We start from the raw sequence: 14,366 nt of genomic DNA on the forward strand, positions 1-14,366 counted from the left end.
GAGTCAGAGAAACTGGCATGGAAGGTTATGTAGCTCAATGAGTTAAAGCTCTGTGAAACAAGGTGAAAAGTCTAAATCTCATCTCATTAGTCTAATCACTTGCAGATTTATACCTGATGAAGAGAAAGGTTGGAGGAACATTCGGTATGGCCTTCATTACAAAATGGGGCCTGAAGTCCCATGGGCCATCTCTTGAGACCTCTACCACTGTTGGTTCATTTGTTATGCTGTGAGAGCTGCCTCTGGTGGGGATCCTGATTAAGAGCATAAGAGTGGCTCGGCGCAAGAGAAATTCCCCGAAACTGAGGCTCATGAGCCAAGGCTCCTTGTGCTCTGTGAGGGGGAAGCTGACATCTCGCTCTTCATAATCGCTTCAGGAGACTCGCGAGTGACTGCTGCAAATGGGCCCCCACCCCTCCGGTACCACAAGGCACCCTGAGAAGTCATTTCATTAGCGCTAGCGCCGAAGATCCTCACATCCAAACCAACACCGGCAGTGGGGCCGGAGCCACGATACGGCACGGCAAGACCGCAGGCAGAAAGCCCCACATAACTTTATAGCTTCCGGGAGCCCTTGGCAGTCATCCACTGCCCCTGCAGATATTGCCACCATCAAGGGCGACCCTGCACATGGGGGGAAAGGAGAGAAAGCACCAGCGGAAGGTCCCGCGAGAAGTCAGCACCGCCAATTACAAAAATGAATCCCAAAACTCATGGTAGCAAAACAGAAGTCCTAGAAACCATATTATTTTATTTTATTTTTTTATTAATTCTTTATTCATTTCAAATCTTAAAACAAGCACAATTATTACATTTATCAATTTAACTTTCAAATACACTTGAAATCTTACAATTGGTCCTCATATTATAGAATAATATCCCCTCCCTTATTCAATTATGAAAATGATTTATTTTATTAATAATCAAAACCAAATTCCCTCCCCCCACCCCCCTTAATGTCTTAAAATTTTTATTCAGGGAAGAATAATTTTTAATCTTTACAATATTCTATTAATGGCCTCCACACATCTTGAAATTTGTCCTTTCCATTTTATAAATATGGCATACAGAGTTCCACCAAAAACAATAATTCAATCTATTACAATTCTTCCAATTATAAGTAATCTGTTGAATGGCAACCCCTGTTAAAATTAGCAATAACTTGTTATTATTAGATGAGATTTGATATTATTGATCGTGTGGAGAAGAGTTTCTTAGGAGATAACATTCTACAATTATTCCTGGGTAACAGGAACCTCCTTCACTAGAGTGCTGCATTACTGCTGGATACCCTGCCATTGGATGCCTACACTCACAGCTGTATTCTGCACCTGGAGCTAACTACTGAATACATAATTTCCGAAGTACACCACAGCTGAGATCCGACGTCACTTATAGAATGCCAGCTCGGAAATATTAAAGCTGGATAATGAAGAGCCTCAGTTGACAGAGCCTTATCTTTCCAAACAGAAAAACTGATGGCCAAAATACTGGAACATGACAATGTGAATTATTCAAGTAGATTTCAGGGCAAAGTGCTTAATTATTAATTTTTGGTGTAATGGTGAGATGGTTATAGTAATTAAATTCATTTGTTCATGTAGTTTTATTAATGAATTTCCATATATGTAGAAAATATATTTTATTTTGTTATTATACTCCAATATTTATTTCTTCATCCTTTTTGAATATATATTTATTCAGATATTTATGAAATAATTTAGTCTTTAGGGGTTGATTAATTTTAATTTCATGGGGGATAAAAAGAGGTTTTTAGGGTATTATTTTATAGATTAATTACTTTGGCACCTTGATATATGTTTTTAAAACTTTTGATGTCAGGTATTAATAGGGTGTTTAATAGCTTATTAGAGGAGGGTTCTATATAATTGTGGGGAATTTAAAGGGTATTCATTGGGCATATTATTAAAATGTATTTGTTTGCTTAATTTCAATAATGAATTTCCACTTAGGTAGGGAATGAGCTCTAATTTGTTGTAATATTCTATTAATTATTTATCCACTTCTTAGAGAATAATTATATATTTAATATTATTCATGAAATTTTTTAGTTCATAGGGGTTGATTAATTGTAATTATATAAGGGGAAGTAATTAATTAGGTTGCCTGGGGAGGAATGTGGCTGCTAGTCTAAATATATGACTTCAAGTAATCGTATGATAAGGGGGTTAGGGAATTGGGAGGGAAAGGGGAGGGTTTTTAGGGGTTAATATGGGTATTGAACAAAGGATGTATTTATATGTTGTATTTGGTATACTATTATGGTTTCTCTTCTTTGAATTTTATAATGAATTTTAAATTGTTTTCTTTATATGTTATATGGTCTCAATCATCCTGTTAAAAGGAAGAAAACACTCAATTTTTTTTAAAGCAGCAAGATGCGGATATATGTATGATACAGGAAACTCATCTGAATATGGGGAATCTAAGAAACTGGAAGGTGGATGGGTCAAGCAATGTTTTATTGCACCGGCTATGGTTAAGAAAGCAGGAGTGGCTACTTTAGTCCATAAGAAATGTTCTGCTGTATTTAATTTTATTTCTTCAGATCCTTCAGGAAGGTGGGTTCAGATAAAGATGACCTTGGGGAAACATACTCTAACACTGCTTTGTGTCTATGCCCCTAATTCGAATCAATCAGAATTTTTTTTAAGACTCTTCAACTCTGGCTGCCTCTAATCTAGTGGTAGCTGGGGATTTCAATGCTGTAATGGATCCCTTGATTGATAAATAACCAAGTAGGATTTTGAAATCAATGGGATTAGAGAATTTAGTTCAATCCTGTGGATTAAAATTCTCCTTTTTAATGCTTGGGAAATTTCTTTTTGTTCCCAGGTTTATAAATCATTTTCCAGAATAGATTATGTATTTGTATCAGATCAATTAGTTCAACAGGCATAGATTCAATTGTTTTATCAGATCATGCCGGAGTATTTGAAGAACAAGATTGTAATAGACCTATGTGGAGGTTCAATAATACATTGCTTGCAGATTCTAACTTTATTGAAGAATTTCAATTAAAAAATGAATGAATATTTTCAAATCAATACCTTAGAGGAAATCTCTTTAGAAACGTTATGGGATACTTTCAAAGCTACCATAAGAGGGCAAATTATCTCATATTAGGCACATGTTAGGAAAAAACTTAAATTGAATTCTCTAATTTGGAATAAAAGATTAAAGACTTGGAGTCACAATTTGCCTTGAAGTGGGAACAAAATACTTTGCAGCTTTCTTGAAAGTTAAATGCAAATACAATGAGATTTCCTCTCAAATGGCTAGGAAAGAGTTGTTTTCTCAACAGGCTCTGTATTATGGAAACTCGAATAAAGCGGGGAGAATGCTAGCTAATTACCTTAAAGCTAAAAAAGGTGAGTAAAAATTGTGGCTATCACTGACGAGAATAGGGAAACTCATTCTCAAATTGGAACAATTTTAAAACAATTTTTAAGATTTTATAATGCTTAACATTCTTCCGAGCCTTATTCAAATAAGGAACTAGAAAGTTTAGCATTTTTGAAATTACTTAAGGGATCAAAAATTCCTGAGCATATAAAAGGGAGTCTTGAGGAGCCTATATCAATGAAAGAACTACAAGCAACGTTGAAGTCCCTTAGAGTTGGATCCGCTCCAGTGGTGATGGGTTCACTGTAGAGTTTTACAAATCATTTCAAATTACCCTATTACCTCATTTATTAAAGTTATATCAAGATCAACTGATTAAAGGTTGTATTTATTTTGTAAATCTTTATTAATTTTTAAACTTTGATAGTGCAATACAAATGGTAAATCATACAAACCGCATAAAAACACAATACAATTATTACATTAAACAATCATTTTCTCCCCTTATCTTAATTATTAAAACAATAATACATATGATATGATTTCAATATTATAATGAAATAATTTAACTCCTCAAAATACATTTCCCTCCTCCCCTCCACCCTCCCTGGACGTGCAAGGACTCTAATGGAAAAAGAAAGAAAGAAACATCACCCTAATTATAATGCAATAAAATTAGTTAATGGACTCCATACATCTCTCCTGCAGAGATGAGCCCTCCCCCTTACAACAATCGGGCAAGAGGGAGCCCAAGTCCTCCAGCCCAGTGGCACCCTCACCCCCCACCGGCCGATTCTGATGGGGCCAGGAGGGAGCCCAAGCCCTCCTAGCCCAATGATCTTCCTCCCCCCTCTCCACACAATCCGGCCAGGAGGGAGCCCATGCCCTCCTGGCCCGCGACACCCTCTAACCCCCACTCCCAACTAAAATACGGGCAGGAGGGATCCCAGGCCCTCCTGCCCTAAACGAAACCCCCCACAACCCCACCTGAACCCCTGATTGGCCCCCCTGCAGACCCGTGACCCCCCGCCGACCCCACGACCCCCCCACCTCCTTCCCTGTACCTTAAAAAAAGTTGGTCAGACAGACGGGTACCAATCCCGTCCGTCTGACAGGCCAGCCATCACGGGAATGGCTGGCCTTAGGGCCTGATTGGCCCAGGCAGCTCAAACCCCGCCCACAGGTGGGGCTTGAGGCGCCTGGGCCAACCAGAATCGGCCCAGTTGTCTTAGGCCCCTCCTGGCTGGATCGTGTGGGAGGAGGGGGGAGGAAGATCGCTGGGCCAGGAGGGCTTAGGCTCCCTCCTGGCCGGATCGTGTAGGGGGAGGGGGGGAGGAAGATCACTGGGCTGGAAGGGCTTGGGCTCCCTCCTGGCCGGATCATGTGGGGGGGAGGGGGGAGATCGCAGGGCAAGAGGGCTTGGGCTCCCTCTTGCCCCGATGTTGTCGGGGAAGGTCGCGGCTGGTGGGGCAAGAGGGCTTGAGCTCCCTCTTACCCTGATGTTGTCGGGGAGGGTCACGGCTGGCAGGGCATGAGGGTTTGGGCTACCTCTTGCCCCGATGTTGTCGAGAGGGTGGATTCTGTAATCGGTGTTGTTTTTGACAGACACCGGTTATAGAATCCAGCATTTAGGCGAAAGACTGGCTCCTCCTTTGCCTAAAAGTTCTTGTTTTAGACGTTTGGGGCTTAGGCTTTTCTTAGGTTGATTATATGGTATAAGTTTAGATGTAGTGGTGGTCTGGGCGTTTAAACAGCTGAACATAGAGGCAGGCCATTATCAAAAAAAAATCCTCCTTTTGGACTTTTTTTTGATAATGGACATTTTCTGTGCTTCTACTTTCAACATTTAAGGCCTTAGGCCAAAAGGGGACTTAGATGTTTTTTTTAATTATGCCCCTCCACGTGTAGTTCCCTGCTTCTGGGCTTTATCAAGATAATTTAATAGTCCTCTTCACCAGAGCAGTTATATTTCAGTCTTGTAGCGTTTACTACACAGTTTATACAAAAGAGCACTGCCAGAACTTGGTCTGTTAATCACTCCTGAAACATTGCTGTAGCAACCACACACAGCTGCGAAGGAGAAATGTAATTTTCCAGCTTGGTAAGTAGCTGAGAAAACATACACACGATTGTTGGCAGCAAACCTCAAGGCTTTAAAGTAAAATGCAAAGTTTATGCTAAAGAGAGACCCTAAACTCTTTCATAACACAGATTCACTGAGATTCAAAACTGCAGCCAAAAACAAAACTCCTGTGTTTCACTGCACTTTCATTGCTATGGGGTAAGCCTCAATTCCTACCTGGCTTTCTTGAGTGTCCATGGCTTCCTCAAGATCCTGCTTCCAAAGCTCAGAAGGAGGACTCAGCTCCTCTGCTTCATTCATCTGCCAATCTGTTTCCCCAGCCACTGCTGGTAGGGTAGAGAGGAACTTATCCTCCCCTGCTGTATGTCTCTCTCTCTTGGCTGCTTCTCTTCCGTGTGCCTCCTCCCTCTTCCTGTTCTGAGGAGCCACGTTTTATCCTGTGGAGAGCCACTCCCCCTCAGACTGGGTGGGGGAAGGGCTTTCCACACACTAGCCTGCTCCTTATGATTACAGGCAGGATTCTTTCTAGCCCTAGTTCTCATAGGCACAGGCTGCTCAAAAGTAGCAAACCTCTAACAGTAGCAGGAACAGGTTTGAACTGGGTACAGCTTTATGGCCTATCCCTTTCTTGTCATGCCTCTTCTGACTCCATCTCACTATCTGAGCAGTAGTCAGCTAGCTCTGTCAATTGGCATGCCACCTGATCAGATCTCTTCTATCTAGGTTCAATGTGTTTTCTTTCTATTCCTGGGATAAAACCCGGGACAGATTTGGGTTTGTTAAAGACAAGACCCGAAACGGACTTGTCTTTGTCACAATATCTGGATTTATTAATAAAAAACCAAGGGCTGATCTTCAGGACATTTGGAGCATTGAGATTAAGCATCAAATTACTGGACCTCAATGGCCACGAATTTGGTCTTGGAGGATGAGATGTACAGTGTCTGCGTCTATGAGACAAACCTGTTTTTTTCTGCTACATAGAGCATTTTTGACCCCGGTTCATTTACAGAAGTTAGATAGCTCTAAATCTAATAGATGCTGGCACTGTCATCTTGAAGCTGGGATATTAGATCATTTGTTATTCTATTGTCCATTTATTCTTGCTTTTTGGAAATCAATATATGGTCAAATAATTTGTTAGAAAATCCAGTGGCATTATCCTATGACACTGTATTGTTTGGCATGTCAATGAGGGCTAAAAGCCAAATATCCTCTAATAATAACAGGCTTCTGCTCATTATGATAGGGGTTGCTATACAACAGATTATGAATAACTGGAAAAATTGGAAGAGGCTGAATTACAGCTTTTGATGGCACTCTTTATGCCACATATTCAAAATGGAAAAGATAATTGCTATACAGCAGAGAAATTTTAAAACATTTCAGGTTATTTGGGAGCCATTAACAAAATATTGCAAAGATTGCAAGTATTATATAGAATAAACATTAATTTTTTCCCTTTGGTTCATATACGTCCAGGGTGGGGTGGGAGGATGGGAATATTTTATGATTTCCTTTACTTATGAATAACTATAGGATACAAGGGAGAGGGATTGTTTGATATAGTTTAAAATTTGATGATATATTAAGTGTGATTTAAGTATAAATGATTGTATTATATGTTACACTTACTGGAAGCTTTAAAAATAAATAAAGATTAATTAATATAACAAGTTATGGGGGAATGATTGTTTTATGTATTAATTGTGTATTTAAAGTGCCTTCTTTGTAATGTTTATATCTAAATTAATTGTATGGCACTGTCAAAGTTTGGAAATCAATAAAGATTAATGAAAAAAAAGAGAATGATATATTGCAACCTTTGTTTGCTTACTCTAGATATCCTTCACTTGACTTTAAATTGTGCTTACTATCTGCACTGTTGTAACTATACCTCTTCCCTGAGTAGCCCTTGTGATGAATTAAATACATTTTTACAATGCTAACATGTTTCACACTTTTTTTTTCCTTCACAAGGGTATACTTGATGAATTTCTGAGAGAACAGTATATTAGTGATAGTTTTGTGCTCATATGACACCATTCCACGGAACTATCTGTTGCTTCTACATGCATTCCTACTCTTATCTCCAGTCATATTTTGCTATTTATTTAATTATATGTATTCCCTCAAAGGAACTCAAAATAAGTGACCAAACAGATGCTGAAACTTTTATCACACTTTATCTAATATACCTGGAGCAGTGGAGGATTACAAGTGATTTGGCCAGGATTACAAGGGATAAGGTGAGATTTGAACCCATAGCATCAGCGCGCTAAGACTCTTGCTCTAACTACTATACCACGGCGAGATCTAAATAGTGCTTCAGGAAAGGGAGGGCAGATTTAGATTTTGGGGTTGAACCTCCTTTTTCTGAAGCAATAAATATGGTAAACCCTAGGAACATCTCCAATGTGTAAACATGTTTCTCCTCTTGTCCTTTTTCAGGTGTCCTGGACAGCCAAGTGTAGTTCCTGCTGTGGTATTGGCAGATCCTGTTCCTTCTTACTGATACCTGTGCATACATGAGTATCTTTGTGGTTTTTAGGGAAATATCTTCCTTTTTACACACCTGGTTTACCATAGCAGTGCATGTAGGTTGCTTTCTTTGGGTGTGGTAGCCATATGGCTCCAGAAACAGGAGGATGGATTGATAAATCTGGGTTTTACTTCCCTTGCCTTCAGTGGAAGGAAGAAAAAGCCAGATGTCTTATTTGGTCATCCTTTTGTTCTACAGCCTGACTTCTCCTAGCAGCAGCCCTTTATTCTACAATTCTACCACAGTGACATTTTTCCTCTTCCTCACGTAGGCTTCTGCTTTGGAACTGGGAGTGGCTTACTTTGCATATCATAGCTGGATATCATCTCATCTCATCTAGCTACAGTTGCATACCATTACACTCAGTTGCTGCTTTCTTGGATTCTGTAATGATTCTACATCTGAGTGGCTAGGAGGTAATAGAATTACAGAGACCAATAAAGATCTTAAAAACTTTTTATATGTCACCTTGTTATTATTTTGAAAAAGAATGCCAGGGCCCATTCAGCAGTACCTCTTGAACCCTCTCTCCCTTCCAGTCTGTCCACTAAATTGAAGATGGCAAAAAGAGAAAACCACACAGGAAACCTATAAACCATATTTAATAAAACAATAAAAACAGTGAAAAAACTATATACAACAACTATATACAAAGACAAAAAGGGAAAGAGAGGCAGGTGACCCCAAGAGCAGCTTGAGCTATCTCAGGAGAGGGAGGAGAAGGAGGTGCAGTCATTGCGAGGGCTCATGGCTGCTGGAAGCATGCCCTCATTCACCAACCATGCGAATGAGGGCATGCTCCATCCTCTCCATGCACCCTCTCAATGACTGCACCTCCTCTTGGAGGGAAGAGAGGGTCTCCTAAGCTGCCTGCCACCTCCTGAGGCTGGTCAGGCTGTTCCTGGGGTAGATCAGCAAGGAAAGGGGGTGGGATGGGATATGGAACAGGAAGGGCAGGAGAGTGGGGGGAAGGGGTTTGGATGGGGGAACGGTTGGTCCAACTGGGGACACTGGTGGTAGGCCTTGCGGTAGTGATGGTCCTAGTGGTAGTGGTGGTGGGGACCCTGGTGCTGGCCATGGGGGGGTTCTTCCTCCCCCCTCCTCCGATTCCTCCCCCATGGACCATGGGGCAGCTACTGCTGCCACTTCCTCCTCCGCCGATTCCTGCAGGTTGGGGCAGGCTCCTTCCTCCTTTTAAGGAGGTGCCTGTGTTGCTGCTGCTTCAGCTTGACAAGAAGGAAACAGGAAACAGTCAGGTATGTAAACGACACTTTTGAATATGACATTCTTTGCTGATTTTTTTTATTCAAATGTTAATAAAAGCACGCCCATAGCAAGGACTCCACTATAGGCCACATGCAGGGGAGGAATAACAAGCATCAACCTCCTACAAGGTACATTATTAACATTTGGTTCACAGGCAAGACCCTGTGATGTCTCCAAATCCTGGTGCTAGACCTGCTGGTGCTAAACCAGTGGCTATTTCTAGGGCATGAAATAGAACTATAATGTCTTGCAAGCAGATAAGAGGAAATAGTGCAGCAGCAGTTCAAAGTTTTATATTTCCCTATCCTTCCTTGTACATTGGAATGGAAGTATCTGACCAGGGTTTTGATTCAACTTATGCCATGGAGAGCAGTTAAATAAATGATCCTTTTGATAAAAGGATTGAAATGGAGGTGTAAATGGGCTTTGGTGCTGCGGGGTGGAGGGAATCGCAGCACAGCACAGGTTTAAAAGTGGCCAAAGCATGTCCCTGTCCTGAGTAATTTATTCTGGTATAAGGGCACTGAGAGTTGCTACACATATGGAGCCCTAGTTATAAAAAGTCTGGGTGGTACAGTGATTATTCTCTTTTGGGCTTGCCACACAAGAGTGTGTTGCTACCAAAGTATATGGAGGCGAATGTGAAAGCAGAAGGCCTGGCCAGTGCGGCCTGTTAGCAAAGGGAGGTGGACTTGGTTTATTTGCCTTGTTTTTGGTGAGGAATAAGATGACTCCTAACTTTGGGGGATATGAAGACATTGGACTGGTTTGTGCCCGTTCACCTGTATGGAGAAATGTACCAGAGAAAACACCATTTTGTTTAGTTTTGGAAAGTGGAATGGCTCAGTGAAAGTATCTGAGAAACCTGAATCACCCCATTGGCACCCTTTGGAGAGTAGATCAGTGGGTGCTTTGTGGGTGTGGGGGGCCTTGTTCTATTGTCTATACTGTTCCTGCAGGGGGGATCAGAAGAGTTAACAAGATATTTTTCCCCTAGCTTTTCTGGTGCCCTCACCACTTCTCTAATGGCACTGGAGATAAGGGTGGGTCACAAGAATCAATGCTGAGGCTGTAGCTTTAACTACTGTGTCACTCTAAAAATCAAAATGTAGCATATGTGAGCCAAGTAGAGGACCATAAAGCCATTGTGACATAATAGGAGGGTGGCTGTTATGATATCACAATAGTGGCTCTGATTGTCAGAGGCTGAACCTTTTCACAAGATTTTATGATTCAGAATGGTTTACAGCTACTCAAGCATTTTCATCTATCTATCCTGGTAGGTTGATAATCTATCTAATGTACCTGGGGCAAGCGAGTGACTTGGCCAGGGTCACAAAGAGTCACACTCTGGACTCATTACTCACCGGCTTCAGCGCGCATTTCCTCACGCATCCCCTTGAGGAATGCCTGTTCCTACTGCCTTAGCAGGCGCCCATGCTTCCTAAGATCTTCAACCTGGATAATAGAGAAAGAAAGGAGAGGGTGAGATACGATGAGTGCCATATAGCAGTGTGATATAACAATCTTACTTATGTATTGACCTCTATAATCACATAAAAATGGAATCAAAGATTTGCTGGCCTCCACTGATACTAGCTACTGATAGGGTCTTAGTAGAAGCCCCTTAAAATATATGGGAAGGGTGGTATAGCCTCTACCCTACCCCCACCTATTGTTTCCCCATCCCTCCTGCCACATGTTTTACATTAATGTATTCAGGTACTCAAGCATTTTCCCCTTTCTGTGCTGGTGGGCTCACAATCTATCTAATGTACCTGGGACAATGGGGGGGGGGGGGGGATTAAATGACTTGCCTAGCATCACAAGGAGCAGCATGGGTTTGAATCCACAACTCTAGGGTGTAGCTTTTAAGCACTGCAGCACATTAAAGTTTTCAGTCCATTCTGCCAAGGGTTTGCATGAATTTATTAATCTAGTCAAGCAATTTTTCCAGTCCTGGTGGGCTGACAATCATGCATAATAATAATAATAATGCAGCTGGGGCAATAAAATAGTTTGGTCAGAAGGAGCAGTGTGGCTTTGAACCCCCAATGTCAAGGTACTGAGGCTGTCACTTTAACCGCTGTGCCACAATCTCCCTAGACCTGCAGTCTGTGATACAGATTGATGTATACATATGCCGAAGGAAAGTTGTAGGTACTTGAAATGACATATGAGCACTTTAATTTTTTTTTCCTTTGGCAAAGTTGATTTCAATATGTTTCCATTACAGATACCATGCTGGTGACCCTAAAGCTTGGGTGTCAAACTCAATCGCATAAGGAGCCGAAATCTAAAACATAGGCCAAGTCGAGGGCCAAATTTTTAATTAAGATACTTAGGGGTACTTTTATTAAGGAACGCTAACCGATTTAGTGTACACTATATGCATCCCTTAATAAAAGCACCCCTTAGTCTTAGTATAAGTATAGGGTTACATCCTCTTCAACCCCACGCCAAAATTAAAAACATGGACAAAGTCATGGGTCAACATTTATAATTTATTGAAAACATGACCATAAACACATGTGAAAGCATTCAGGGGTAAAATTTCAGAAAGTGAGGCTGCTGTAAAGGCTAGTTTTATTGTTTCACAGGCTAATAATAATAATTTCCTTCAATGAAAATCCAACCATTCAAGTCCATGCCTTGGAGTAGCAAGGGAAAGTGCATAAATAAAACATTCATTCAAGCTCAGTTTGCTACTCTGATCTACTCTGATGCACAGTGGTCCAAGCCAGATACCTGGCATCTCTTCTTGGATGCTAGTTCATTAATGTTTGAGGTCAGGCTCTGAGCTGAGGATATCCTCAGTGAGATGACTCCTGTGTGATGTTTTGTTCATCTTCATCAAGAAGAATAGTTGCTCACATAGATATGTGCTGCCGAACATAGACAGCATTTGAGCAGTTTGGGTACGGAGCTGGGGCATTGTGTCAGGGATGTAACATGGAAACTATGCAACGCCCATAGTGTCATACTTTGACTTCAGCATGTCACTACACTGGAGTTCAATCAGCTCCATTTGGAGGTTAGTTGGTGCTCTTTCCACGTCAATTACAAATGGATTACTAAGGAGTTCAAACCTACATTTCTGGGCATCAAAGTTGGCAAATCGCCAGGTAAACTCTGCTGAGTATGCCTAGTTTTTCAGCAAACTGTGCACTTGGTAACATGGCAATAGAGATCTGCGCTTTTATGGTTTGGCAGCAAGGAAAACGCCAAGGTTTCCTTGTAGCATCTGAGTCTCCCAAAGGCACAATTTGGTTTTAAAAGCCCTCACTGCAGTGTACCGTGTTTCCCCGATGATAAGGCAGGGCCATCAAATAAGACAGCCCCCCCTTTTTAGAAAAAAATGTAAAATAAGGCACCCCCCCCGCAAATAAGCCACCCACCGATACCTGCGCTTACCCGAATCGGGTGGTACGCTGGGTGACTCCGTGTGGTCCTTCCGTCTACCTATTTGCCTCCATGGCTGCGTGCTGCGCCTCGTCATGAAATGAAGAGGAGGAAGTGACAGGACTGCAGCGCGCGCTCGTGACTCCGCGCCAGGAAACACAGGCAGCTTCCCTCATCCCTCCCTACAAATTTTTTTTTTACATAGTTCCCCCCCCGACGTCCGATTCACCCCCCGCAGGACCGCTCGCACACACCCGCACCCCCACCCCGAAGGACCGCCGACTCCCCGACACGATCGGGGCAAGAGGGAGCCCAACCCGACCATATGCCTCAGGCCCTGCCCCCAGGAGGGACCTAAGGCTCCCGGGCCTATTCTGATTGGCCCAGGCGCCTTAGGCCCCACCAGTAGGCGGAGCTTTGGGACGGATGGGCCAATCAGGCCTCATTCCGTCGTTGGCTGCCTGCCGGACAGGCGGGTTTGGCTCCCGTCTGTCCGGCCAACTACAGAAAGGTACGGGGAAGGGGGGTGGGGGTGTCGTGGGGGTCGGCCAGGGTGGTCGGGTCGGCTGCGGGGGCGGTCGGAGGTTCTTGGGGGGGGGCGGTCGTTGGGGGGAGGGGGGTTTGCGTCGAGGGCAGTAGGGCCTGGGATCCCTCCTGCCTGTAATGTAGTGCGGGGTGGGGTTAGGGGGTCGCCGTGGCCAGGAGGATTTAGGCTCCCTCCTGGCCTGAACAACTAGGGGGGGGTCGCCAGGGCCAGGAAGACTTGGGCTCCCTCCTGGCCCGATATTGTCGGGGAGTTGGGGAGTCGGCGGGGCAAGAGGGCTTGGGCTTCCTTTTGCCCCGATCGTGTCGGGGAGTCGGCGGGGCAAGAGGGGAAGCAGCAGGACACCGGTAGGAGCTTCTACATGATGGGGGGGGGTCGGGAGGCTGTGGGGGTGCGAGCGGTCCTTCAGGGTGGGGGTGCGTGTGAGCGGTCCTTCGGGGTGGGGGTGCGAGCGGTCCTGCGGGGGGGGGGGATGAATCGGATGTCGGGGGGGGGGGGGCATCAGGCTTTCAGGGTGGGGACAGGACTTCAAGGGGGAGAGGAGAGTCGGGGCGGGCGAAAGAAGAGTCGGGGTGGCCAGAGGAGAGTCGGGGCGGGCGACTGGAGAGTCGGAGACATTGTCTGGTTATGCTGGTTTGTAATGACAACTACCGTTATTACCATTACACTGTACCATATACAGGTAATAAAATTCTGGTTTTTTTCAACAATAACTGTGTACTGTAGTCTTCTTCATGTGTAAATAAGGCATCCCCCCGAAAATAAGCCCTAGAGCATATTTTGGCCTTCCAAAAAAAATAAGACAGTGTCTTACCATCGGGGAAACAGGGTACATGTCTGTGATGATACGGCCCCACCCCTAAAGCTATAGGTTCAGCACATCGAGATGGTTCATGATGTCACAGAGAAATGCCAGCTCAGATAGAAACTCTTCATCCCGGAGCTCTGCTGTGTCTTTTCCTTTGCTTTCTAGAAACTGACAAATTTCCTCATGCAGCTCAAAACATCTGTTCTGTACTTTTCCTCTGCTTAACCATCTCACGTCTGTGTATTCCAAACAATACTCCTCCAGAAAAGACTTGAACTGGCAGTAATTCAAACCTTTAGCTCTTATAAAGTTAACTACTCGTGTTATGGTGCTCATAACATGTTCCATCTTCAAG

General features: G+C 43.3%; 2 long non-coding RNA genes across 3 annotated transcripts in view; one reads left to right on the forward strand and one right to left on the reverse strand.

The window, feature by feature from the left end:
- The window catches only part of LOC117361217, a 198,986-nt gene extending 190,657 nt beyond the window's left edge, over window positions 1-8,329 (forward strand). Inside the window, exons 6-7 of one of the 2 annotated variants that reach the window (XR_004539604.1) lie at window positions 7,588-7,698; window positions 7,901-8,329. This is a non-coding gene — a long non-coding RNA (uncharacterized LOC117361217). Of the gene's footprint in view, window positions 1-1,252; window positions 2,143-7,587; window positions 7,699-7,900 lie in introns of those variants that run through there. The other variant, XR_004539605.1, reaches the window with a different exon arrangement.
- Window positions 8,330-8,842: 513 nt separating this feature from the next.
- LOC117360592 lies at window positions 8,843-14,154 on the reverse strand. The gene is made up of 3 exons (XR_004539453.1): window positions 14,018-14,154; window positions 10,625-10,715; window positions 8,843-9,217 (listed from the first exon to the last, which is right to left on the reverse strand). It is a non-coding gene; the product is annotated as an uncharacterized LOC117360592 (long non-coding RNA).
- Window positions 14,155-14,366: the final 212 nt, after the last annotated feature.

The sequence above is a fragment of the Geotrypetes seraphini genome, chromosome 5, assembly GCF_902459505.1.
Source record: "Geotrypetes seraphini chromosome 5, aGeoSer1.1, whole genome shotgun sequence".
In the NCBI taxonomy this organism is placed as follows: domain Eukaryota; kingdom Metazoa; phylum Chordata; class Amphibia; order Gymnophiona; family Dermophiidae; genus Geotrypetes; species Geotrypetes seraphini.